At 46.3% G+C, this 11,141-nt stretch overlaps 1 long non-coding RNA gene across 3 annotated transcripts; it reads left to right on the forward strand.

Annotated features, from left to right (window-relative positions):
• The first annotated feature begins 8,611 nt into the window (after positions 1–8,611).
• LOC129656247 (uncharacterized) lies at positions 8,612–10,861 on the forward strand. Of its 3 annotated transcripts, none has more exons than XR_008716296.1 (2): positions 8,612–8,816; positions 10,090–10,861. It is a non-coding gene; the product is annotated as an uncharacterized LOC129656247 (long non-coding RNA). The 3 variants fall into 3 exon arrangements; XR_008716297.1 differs by having other exon boundaries at positions 10,310–10,861; XR_008716298.1 differs by lacking the exon at positions 8,612–8,816 and adding an exon at positions 8,932–9,065 and having other exon boundaries at positions 10,310–10,861.
• The last annotated feature ends 280 nt before the right edge of the window (positions 10,862–11,141 follow it).

Raw genomic sequence — 11,141 nt, forward strand, 5'->3', positions numbered from 1 at the left:
ATTTCCCAGGTAAGAATACCAGAGTGGGTTGCTATTTCCTTCTCCAGGGGATCTTCCTGACCCAGGGATTGGACCCAGGGGTTGAACCCAGAGATCGAACCCAGGTCTCCTGCATTGCAGGCAGATTCTTTACCGCTGAGCCATCAGGGAAGCCCAAAGCACTGTACTTTAGTGAACCAGTCACAAAAGGACAAATATTGTGTGATGCTACTTATAAAAACTACCTAGAATACCAAATTTATAGAACCAGAAAGTGGGACAGCTGTTACCAGGGGCTGAGGGGAAGAGAGATTGGGCAGTTAGTATTTAATGGGTACAGAATTTCAGTATGGGATGATGAAAAAGTCCTGAAGATGGATAACGGTGATGTTTGCCCCACAGTATGAATGGAATTAATGCCACTGAGTTTTACACTTAAGAATAGCTAAAATGGTAGCATTTATGTATATTTTACTACAATAAAAATAAACTAAAAATATAATACTGGATTGTGAAGTCAAGTGGGCCTCAGGAAGCATTGTTGTTATTGAGTTGCTAAGTCATGTCTGACTCTTTGCGACCTCATGAACTACAGTGCATCAGGCTTCCGTGCCCTTTACTAACTCCCTGTGTGTACTTAGTCACTCAGTTGTGTCTGACTCTTTGCAACCCAATGGATTGTACCCCACCAGACTTCTCTGCCTATGGGGATTCTCCAGCCAAGAATCCTGGAGTGGGTTGCCATGGCCTCCTTCAGGGATCCTCAGAAGCCAGGGATCAAACCCAGGTCTAGCGCATTGCAGGCGCATTCTTTACCATCTGAACCAGCAGGGAAGCCCAAGAATATTGAAGTAGGTAGCTTAGCCCTTCTCCAGGGAATCTTCCCAACCCAGGAATCAAACTGGAGTCTCCCGCATTGCAGGCGGATTCTTTACCAGTTGAGTTACCAGGGAAGCTCTCACTAACTCCCAGATTTTGCCTAAACTCATGTCCACCGAGTTGGTATGCCATTCAACCATCTCGTCTTCTGCTGCCCCCTTGTCCTCCTGCCCTCAATCTTTCCCAGCATCTGGGTCTTTTCCAATGAGTTGGCCCTTCACATCAAGTGGCCACAGTATTGGAACTTCAGCTTCAGCATCAGTCCTTCCAGTGAATATTCCGGGTTGATTTCCTTTAGGATTGACTGGAAGTATTACTATAAACAAAGCTAATGGAGGTGATGGTATGCTAACTGAGTTATTTCAAATCCTAAAAGATGATGCTGTTAAAGTGCAGCACTCAATATGTCAGCAAATTTGGAAAACTCAGCAGTGGCCACAGGATTGGAAAAGGTCAGTTTTCATTCCAATCCTAAAGAGGGGCAGTGCCAAAGAATGTCCAAAGTACCATATAATTACACTCACTTTGCATGCTAGTAAGGTTATGTCCAAAATCTTTCAAGCTAGGCTTTAGCAGCACATGAACAGATAACTTCCAGATGTACAAACTGGGTTTAGAAAAGGCAGAAGAATCAGAGATCAAATTGCCAACATTTATTGGGTCATAGAGAAAGCAAGAGAATTTCAGAAAAACCTTCTTCACTGACTATGGGCACAAAGCCTATGGCTGTGTGTATTACAACAAACTGTGGAAAATTCTAAAGGAGATGGAAAAAGCAGACCACCTTATCTGTCTTCTGAGAAACCTGTAGGCGGGTCAAGAAACAACAGGTAAAACCTTACATGGAACAACTGGCTGTTCCAAATTGGGAAAGAAATATGTCAAGGCTGTATATTGTCACCTCGTTTATTTAACTTATATACAGAGTACATCATACGAAATGCCAGCCTGGATGAATCATGAGCTGGAATCAAGATTGCCCAGGGAAATATCAACAACCTCAGATACACAGATGATACCACCCTAATGGCAGAAAGTGAAGAGGAACTAAAGATTCTCTTGATGCGGTGAAAGAGGAGAGTGAAAAAGCTGGCTGGAAACTCAACATTCAAAAAAATTAAGATCATGGCATCCAGTCCTACCACTTCATGGCAAATTGAAGGGGAAAAAGTACAAGCAGTAACAGATTTTATTTTCTTGGACTCCAAAATCACTGCAGATGGTGACTCCAACCAAAGAACACTTGCTCCTTGGAAGGAAAGCTATGAAAACCTAGACAGCATATTAAAAAGCAGAGATATCACTTTGCTGACAAAGGTCCATACAATCAGAGCTATGGTTTTTCCAGTAGTCGTGTATGGATGTGAGAGTTGGACCATAAAGAAGGCTGAGTGCCAAAAAATTGATGCTTTCAAATTGTGGTGTTGGAAAATACTCTTGAGAGTCCCTTGGACTGCAAGGAAATCAAACCAGTCAATCCTAAAGGAAATCAGTCCTGAATATTCACTGGAAGAATTGATGCTAAAGCTGAAGCTCCAATACTTTGGCCACCTGGTTTGAAGAGCTTTAGTAGTTGAGGCAAGTGGGCTCAGTAGCTATGACTCCCAGGCTGTAGAGCATAGGCTCAATAGTTATGGTGCTCATGCTTAGTTGCTCTGCAGCATGTGGGATCTTTCTGGACCAAAGATCAAGCCTGCGTCTTCTGCATTGGCAGGCAGGCTTTTCTTTTTTTTTAACCGCTGAGCCACCAGGGAAAGCCCTACCTAAGTTTTTTTTTTATTATTATTAATTATTTATTTTTTACTTTGGCCATGCCACTAGGTTTACGGGATCTTAGTTCCCTGACCAACCTGTGCCGTTGGCAGTGAAAGTGAAGAGTCCTAATCACTGGACTGCCAGAGAATTCCCAACACCCAGGTCTTGATAAGCATCTCTGGTTTTGTAGTCATCTTATATTCTAGGTCATGTTCTTGGTTTGTATACTAAGGCCCAGTAATATGCCAGGAACCTGTCTTTGAATAGTGAAGTCTTCTCTGCTGCAGAACTATGAACACCAGAAGCCTACACTGAAGGTCTTTTTTGAGACTAGTCAGAGATTCCACATGGTCTTTTTGTTGACCACGGACACCTCTATCACCACTGGGTCTACTGGTTCATATAGCTTATGGGTCAGGGCAGCTTTTACAGCAACCTGAACCAACTGTAGAGAATCCTCAAAGTAGGTTACCTTCTAAGTCACCCAGAAAACAGATTAGAGCAGTTTACCTAAGTGTGGGCTGACCTGCTAAGGGCTGTGACTCTTTTAGTTGTAGGAGGTAAAAGTACAATAACAGCCTTTACTCTGGGGTGGTGGGATCTCCTCTAATACCCTTTGCCATTAGACTTCTAAAGTGTTGTTGATGTGGCAGTCCCCTTAATCTTTGTAGGGTTAATCTACTTACTCTCTGGCGCACAAGTATCTTTGCAAGAGTACCTCTGTAATGGGATTAAGATGATGCCATCAGCAGGGTGGATTGTATGATGATACTCTGTGGCAGTGTCAGAATGATCTGTGTTCCCCTGACATATATTGAGACAGAAAGGAGGATTACTACTGCCCTTGGGCAAGAAGATCAGTGTGTACTGCTGCTCATCCTAGGTGACTGTGAAACGGGAACTGTGAACTGCTGATCTTGCTTTTTGATGGGGACTGCAAAGAATACATGTTCGGAATCAGTAGCTCCATAACCAGGGGCTGATTGTTTGTAGCAGAGGTAGCATATCTGGCATGATGGCTGTGATTTGTTATGTTTCCAACAGTCCTCTATTGTCTACCATAATCTAGTTTTTTTTTTTTTGCAGGGGATATAATGGTAAATTAGAGATATGGTAAAAATGGGGCTTCCCAGGTGTCACAGTGGCAAAGAATCCATCTGCCAATGCAGGAGACAAAAGAGACATAGATTTGATCCCTGGGTTGGGAAGATTCCCCAGGAATAGGAAATGGCAACCCACTCCAGTATTCTTGCTTGGAAATTTCCATGGACAGAGAAGCCTGGTGGGCTACAGTCCATGGAGTCGCAAAGAGTCGGACACAACTGAGCACACACACATGTAGCAAAAAGCACCACCTTGGCAGCCTTTAAATCACGGAGGGTGGAACTAATTCCTGCCATCCTACCCATGATGTAGCACTGCTTCTGCCTCCTTCTCTTGGCCAGGACAGGGGGTAGTTTCAGGGGATGTCACTTGACCTTTTCTCATAGGATGGAGTTCACTATAAGATGGACTTGGGCTAGGACTCTCTGTGTCATCTGGCCTTAAAACAATCCCAGTCCAACAAGGGAGCCATTATGGCATATTGGATTCCCTGGTAAGAGTGCCTGTTCAGGCACTTTATTCAATAGCTCTTAAGGGACTTGTGTGTTCCCTTTCTTCAATATGCAATTAGTCTTGTAACTGGTTATATGGCTTTTGGGAAAAGGGGGGGTAACGTGTATTGTATATATTTGCTATGACACATTAGCACCTAGCAAAGGGATCTGGCCTCTCCTTTAATTAATGGACTCTGGATCTGAAAACCTGGTCAAGTCTAGAAACCAGCAAGGGACCATCAGTTTTCACCGTGACAACAGATTATCAGTCTCCAGCTTCCATGCTCTTGTATTTTTTGATTTATAAGTCTACACTCTAGATGGCTGCCCATCTATCTCGTCTCTGGGAATACTGTGGCCTGTTACCCATCACCACATACCCTCTGTGGATCAGAGTCTTTGGTTACCATTCTACTTTTGTGGCCCATCAACCTTGCCTCTGATGTTTAAATGCTACCACTTGGCCTCTGCGAGTCCAGATTTCTATATTCCACTATATACCACCACTAGGTAGGCCGGTTCCATATCTGCATCCTATCAGCTTGGCTTACAGAGGAGAGCCACCACTGAGTTTCTTCCAGTACATCCCTTCTTATTCTACAATGTACATCCACTCAGTAAGTGTGAACGGGAAAGTCGCTCAGTCGTGTCCAGCTCTTTGTGACCTCATGGACTATATGGTCCATGGAATTCTCCAGGCCAGAATATTGGAGTGGGTAGCCTTTCCCTTCTCCAGGGGATCTTCCCAACCCAAGGATCGAACCCAGGTCTCCTGCATTGCAGGCAGATTGTTTACCATCTGAGCCCCCAGGGAAGCCCAAGAATACTGGAGTGGGTAGCCTATCCAGTCTCCAGTGGATCTTTTGGACCCAGGAATCAAACCGGGGTTTCCTGCACTGCAGGTGGATTCTTTACCAATTGAGCTATCAAGGAAGCCCCTCCACTGAGTAAAGTGAGTGTCTTCTAGCCCTCCTACAAGACAGTCTATTGGTGGCTGTCTGGCCTTACATCATAAATCCATTCTAGAATGCCCATTACTCTGAGCCTCTGACTTCTTCCACAACACTCTGCCAAGGTAGCTATGGTATTTACACCTCACTTATTGGAGGCCATTGTCATCTCTAGCAACATATTAAGGTTGACTTTGAACATCGTTGTCAGGCTATGAAGTCTTGAGTGATAGGATCACTCACTTCAACAACTATCTCCTATCCAGCCTTACAGTTTTCTTCCACCATAGTCCAACACACTCATCTTTTAGTTGCTTCTGAAACCATTAGTTCCTGTAGCTTTGATGATGAATAATCTGTTATTTTCCATATAAGGGCCAGTACTACTCCATCTTTGCCGACAAAGGTCCGTATAGTCAAAGCTATGTTTTTTTTCAGTGATCATGTATGGATGTGAGAGTTGGACCATAAAGAAAGCTGAGCACCAAAGAATAGATGCTTTTGAACTGTGGTGCTGGATAAGACTCTTGAGAGTCCCTTGGATTGCAAGGAGACCAAACCAGTCCATCCTAAAGGAAATCAGTGCTGAATATTCATTGCAAGGACTGATGCTGAAGCAAAACTCCAATACTTTGGCCACCTGATGCAAAGAACTGACTTATTAGAAAAGATCCTGATGCTGGGAAAGATTGAAAGCAGGAGGAGAAGGAGACGACAGAGGATGGCATCACCAACTTGATGGACATGAGTTTGAGCAAGCTCTGGGAGTTGGTGATAGACAGGGTAGCCTGGTGTGCAGCAGTCCATGGGGTTACAAAGAGTTGGACACGACTGAGCAACTGAACTGACTGACTATTCTAGTCATTATGAGATCAGACTATAGTTTTTGGACTGGATGTCATGTGCAGTGGGATGGGGTGGGGTGGCGTGGTGGGAGGCAGGAGGAGGACCATTATCTTGGAGAGCATTTGTCTTGGGTGAGGATTTGGCATGGTCTCCTGGCAGTGGGAAGCTCCCCTTGCCTATGAGGGGAAGGGAGGTATTTGTGACACCATTACAAGGTTCAGGAGAATGTGGCAGTCTGAAGTTCTTAAATCTGAACCTCAAGTCTCAGGGCCTCTTCTGCCCTTTGGACCCTAACTTTAGCCCATGACTTACTGGGCCTGTGGATTCAGCCTCTTTTGTAACCCCAGCCTTGCTTACGATCAAATTTTGGGCTGATTTTTGGCACAGTCCATCCTCTGGTTGTAAGAGATAAATGTTTCTTTGTGCCATGGAGCCTTTCTAGTTTTCATAATATGCTCTGAGTTGCTAGTGGACTTTATTAAGCCTGTCAGATTATCTTTCTTTGAGGCTTCTTGTGGCAGATAACAAAAGTTAATCAACTCCATAATCCTTATGTTGCTTCCATATCTTTCAATTGCTGGAGCTATTACATAGCTTGGATTCCCTTTCCATTTATATATCTGCCCAGTCCACCCATCACAGGTGAGAGTCATGAATTGTGATGCTGCTAAAACCTCCCACTTCCCACCAGAAACAGGATTCGTTTTGCCATGGCTAAATGGCAAAAATGGCTGGCTAGCCATATAGTTCTGGAATTTCCTGCTGACATTTGCTTTCTGGGCGGGGTGGGGATTGGTTACCAACTACTTAGTTTGGATTTTCCTGAAAGGATATCCTGAGACAAGAATTAGGGTGTGAGCCATTTATTTGGAAGATGATTCTAGGAGACACAATGAGGGAATACAGAAATGAGTCAGGAAATGCAGAAAAGCTAATAAAAGTTAAGCTAATAAGTGGGTTGCCTCTGGCATCACCTGGAGCTCAGAACAACTGAAGACCCTTTGAGATCCAGGAGGCGGGAGGACTTACCACCAACTCCCAACTCTTCTTGGGTTAGGTTGTATCTGAAGAAGGCTGAGCGCTGAAGAATTGATGCTTTTGAACTGTGGTGTTGGAGAAGACTCTTGAGAGTCCCTTGGACTGCAAGGAGATCCGACCAGTCCATTCTGAAGGAGATCAGCCCTGGGATTTCTTTGGAAGGAATGATGCCAAAGCTGAAACTCCAGTACTTTGGCCACCTCATGCGAAGAGTTGACTCATTGGAAAAGACTGATGTTGGGAGGGATTGGGGGCAAGAGGAGAAGGGGACGACAGAGGATGAGATGGCTGGATGGCATCACTGACTCGATGGACGTGAGTCTGGGTGAACTCTGGGAGTTGGTGATGGACAGGGAGGCCTGGCGAGCTGCGATTCATAGGATCGCAAAGAGTTGGACATGACTGAGCGACTGATCTGATCTGATCTGATCTGAGGGTGTTAACTCCTCAGCATTTCTGGCCTGCCCTGCCCATACCCAAGAAGACTGCAGTGCTGGAGAGTTCTCAGGCAGAGAAATAAGAAGCTCTTGGCACTGGGTAGGCTAGGGTAGCGCTCCAGGCAGCTGACATCTCACTTCTGATCCCAGCAACCTCCTTGCTGGTGTCTCCTAAGGCTCCTAGCTGACCATGCCATTGTGCTGTTTCAAATCCTACAATGACTTCTCATGGTTCTCAGGATGAAGTAGCTGAAGTTCTCTGAGAGCCAGTGAAATGCCAGCTATTGTATAAAGGTCTGTTCTTGCATTAGTACATCTTATCTTTACAAGAGCCTCGTCATGTTCATTCCACTGAGGAGAAAACTGAGTCCCAAAGAGGTTTGAATGCCTCTGTCTAGCATGGAGAAACTTGTCCATAATCTTGCCCCTGGCTGCTCCTCCCTCTGAGCCCTCTCCTTGTCTCAGCCATACCAAGCCACTTGCAGTCTCCCTAAACAGAACCATCTTCATACCTTTCTACGAGTCTCTGTGCGGTTTCTTTGTCTAGAATGCTTTTTCCTTTTAATATCTTGCACATATCTTCCTATACTTTAAGACTCAGCTGAGAAGACGCCTCCTCTAGGGAGTCCTCCTGCCCTGCCAGGCTGAGTTAGCCCTCCTTGGTGCTGCCGCAGTCTCTGCTCCTATCAGATCACTGCCCTCTTGGTGTTTTGTTGGCGTGTTTGTGTGTTTGTGTGCCTATCAAGATATCCCTCAGTGGATTTTTGCCAAGTGAATGAAGGATCAGCTCATTCATCTTAGTTCTCACTCTTTGCTAGTCTGTGCTGTTTCCCCACTTTTTCACATTCCTAAGTTTTTTTCCATGGCCAAGTGGTAGGCTTCTAGGGAGGCAGCCACCTTTGTTCTCTTCCCTGGATTGGAGACTCCTGGAGGGCAGGGAAGAGTGGCGCTCTCATCACTGTCTCCCAGCACCTGAGCCAGGCCTGGCTGGAGGGGAGACGGCAGAGGTCAACGCAGACAGCTGACTAGATGCGTGCCTGCACTGTGCTGTGTGCAGTGGCGATGAACAAAGCAAGCAGACCACATCTCTGTCCTCAGAACCCATCTGGGTTCCTCCGCAGCTGACCTTGGGATAAGGGCTCTTGTGTAAGCAGGTTATCTGAGGGGAGATCCAGCAGGCACTTCCGCAGGACAGAGAGGAAGTGAGGCGGAGCGCCACCTGAGGGTGTGTCACTGAAGCCTCGTCCCCACAGTGAGCCTCTGGAGCTCACATTGCCCTGGGAAACCCTGCGGAGCTCCGTGGAGAACATGCGCCTTAGAGCGCTCCGCTGCGGGTGAGGGGGCTGGAGTTTTATACAGGAACTCAGTCATTTAAGGACCAGCAAGGGGGTGGGGTGGGGAAACAGGCTCTGGAAGCCAGAGGAAGCCCTTAGGGAAAGCAGTGGAGATGCTGGTGGTGGAGGAGTTAGGACAAGGGCTGTGAGTGGGGGTGTGCCGAGTGAGTGGTACCTCCAGCCATGGACAGTCACATAAACACGTCATTAACGTACAGCCGGGCTCCAGGTGAAAATTCCAAGGAGCAGGTAGGTAATATCAATGAGAGAAATGCTTGGGTGGAGCGCAGTTGCCTCTTAAAGAGTTGCATACCCTCTGTTTTGCTACTGCCTCTTACTCTGATAGAACCTCGCTGCTAGTCTTAAGGAGGTAGGGTGTGTGTAGGGGAGTGGTCTTTAATCCTGGCCTGCTGTCAAAGTTGTTAGACCCCTCTGTGTAGGGACTGTGGTGGGTGGAGATCATGTGCCCAGTATACATGGGAATGAAAAACACTTTTCTGCTCTGACCACTTGTCACCACAGAGCCTCAGTCAGTTAAGTTCAGTTCAGTCACTCAGTTGTGTCTGACTCTTTGCGACCCCATGGACTGCATCACACCAGGCCTTCCTGTCTGTCACCAACTCCCAGAGTTTACTCAAACTCATGTCCATTGAGTTGGTGATGCCATCCAAGCATCTCATCCTCTGTTGTCCCCTTCTCCTCCCACCTTCAATCTTTCCCAGCATCAGGATCTTTTCTAATAAGTCACTTCTTCACATCAGGTGGTCAAAGTATTGACCAGCTTCAGCATCAGTCCTTCCAATGAGTATTCAGGACTGATTTCCTTTAGAATGGACTGGTTAGATCTCCTTGCAGTACAAGGGACTCTTGAGAGTCTTCTCCAATACCACAGTTCAAAAGCATCTATTCTTTGGCGCTCAGCTTTCTTTATAGTCCAATTCTCACATCCATACATGACTACTGGAAAAGTCATAGTTACTGGAAAAATTATAGCTTTGACTAGATGGACCTTTGTTGGCAAAGTAATGTACGAGTATGATGTGGGGTCAGATCTTTTTTTAAAAAGAAGGGTGGTAATCTAGATATTTATGTATAATCTCCTAATTTTAAATACACTGGGTTGAATAGTGTCCCTGCCAAATTCATGTTCATCTGGCACGTCTGAACATGACCTCATTTGGAAATAGGGGCTTCGCATATATACTATGGAGTCCTATGGTTTATTATTTATTTATTTAAATACTTATTTTTATTTATTTACTTTATTTGGCAGTGCCAAGTCTTAGTTTTGGCATGTGGGATCTTCAGCCTTCGTTGTGGCATGTGGGGTCTTTAGTTGCAGCTTGCGAACTCTTATTTGGGGAATGCGGGATCTAGTTCCCTGACCGGGAATGAAACAGGAACGTGGAGCCCTGGCCACTGAACAGACAGGGAAGTCCCAGTCCTATGGTTTAGAGAGGACCCTAATTCAATGACTGTGTCCTTATACGAAGAGAAAACAAGGATTGAGATAGACAGAGGGAAGACGGCCACGTGAAGATGGAGGCAGAGACTGGACCTGTGCCACCAGGCGCAAAGGAGTGCGAAGGACTGCCAGCATCAGCCAGCGTGTGCATGCATGTGTGCTTGGTCGTGTCTGACGCTTTGCGTCCCCATGGACTGTAGCCCACCAGGCTCCTCTGTCCACGGGATTCTCCAGGCAAGAATACTCGAGTGGGTTGCCATTTCCTTCTCCAGGGGATCTTCCCAACCCAGGGATCAAACCCACGTCTCCTGTGTCTCCTGCATTGGCAGGTGGATTCTTTACAACTGAGCCACCTGGGAAGCCCTAAGAGAAGCAGGGAAACCTGGAGCGACCTCATCAAGGGAACATGGGACCTTCTTGAAGAAGGGAGATCAACACTGCCACTCCTAATTCAGGGAGGAGGCTTCCCTAGGGCCCTTGGTGGTGGGGCAATGGGAGGGGAAGGCACTACCAACACCTTGATTTTGAACTGTCAGCCTTCAGAACAGTGAGAGAATAAATTTCTATTGTTTTAAGCCAACCAGTTTGTCATACTCTGTTGGCAGCCTTCAGAAACTAATACAGTTGACAGTGGCTCATTTTTAAAAGCTTTGTGTTGAGTCCATGGTGGGTAAAACACCTCTGGAGGCTGACCCTGGTCCTTGACTTGCCGGTTTGCACCCTTGGCTTTGGGACCTGCGTGACAGAGGGGAGGGGAGCTGCAGGTGAGCCGCTCGTGGCTCCTGGAGTGGCAGGAAAGGCTTCCCAGGGGAGGTGGGTTGGGTGTTCCCAGTTGCCTTCGGGAAGAGGGACTTGAGGGA

This window comes from Bubalus kerabau, chromosome 6, assembly GCF_029407905.1.
Source record: "Bubalus kerabau isolate K-KA32 ecotype Philippines breed swamp buffalo chromosome 6, PCC_UOA_SB_1v2, whole genome shotgun sequence".
Taxonomy (NCBI): Eukaryota; Metazoa; Chordata; class Mammalia; order Artiodactyla; family Bovidae; genus Bubalus; species Bubalus kerabau.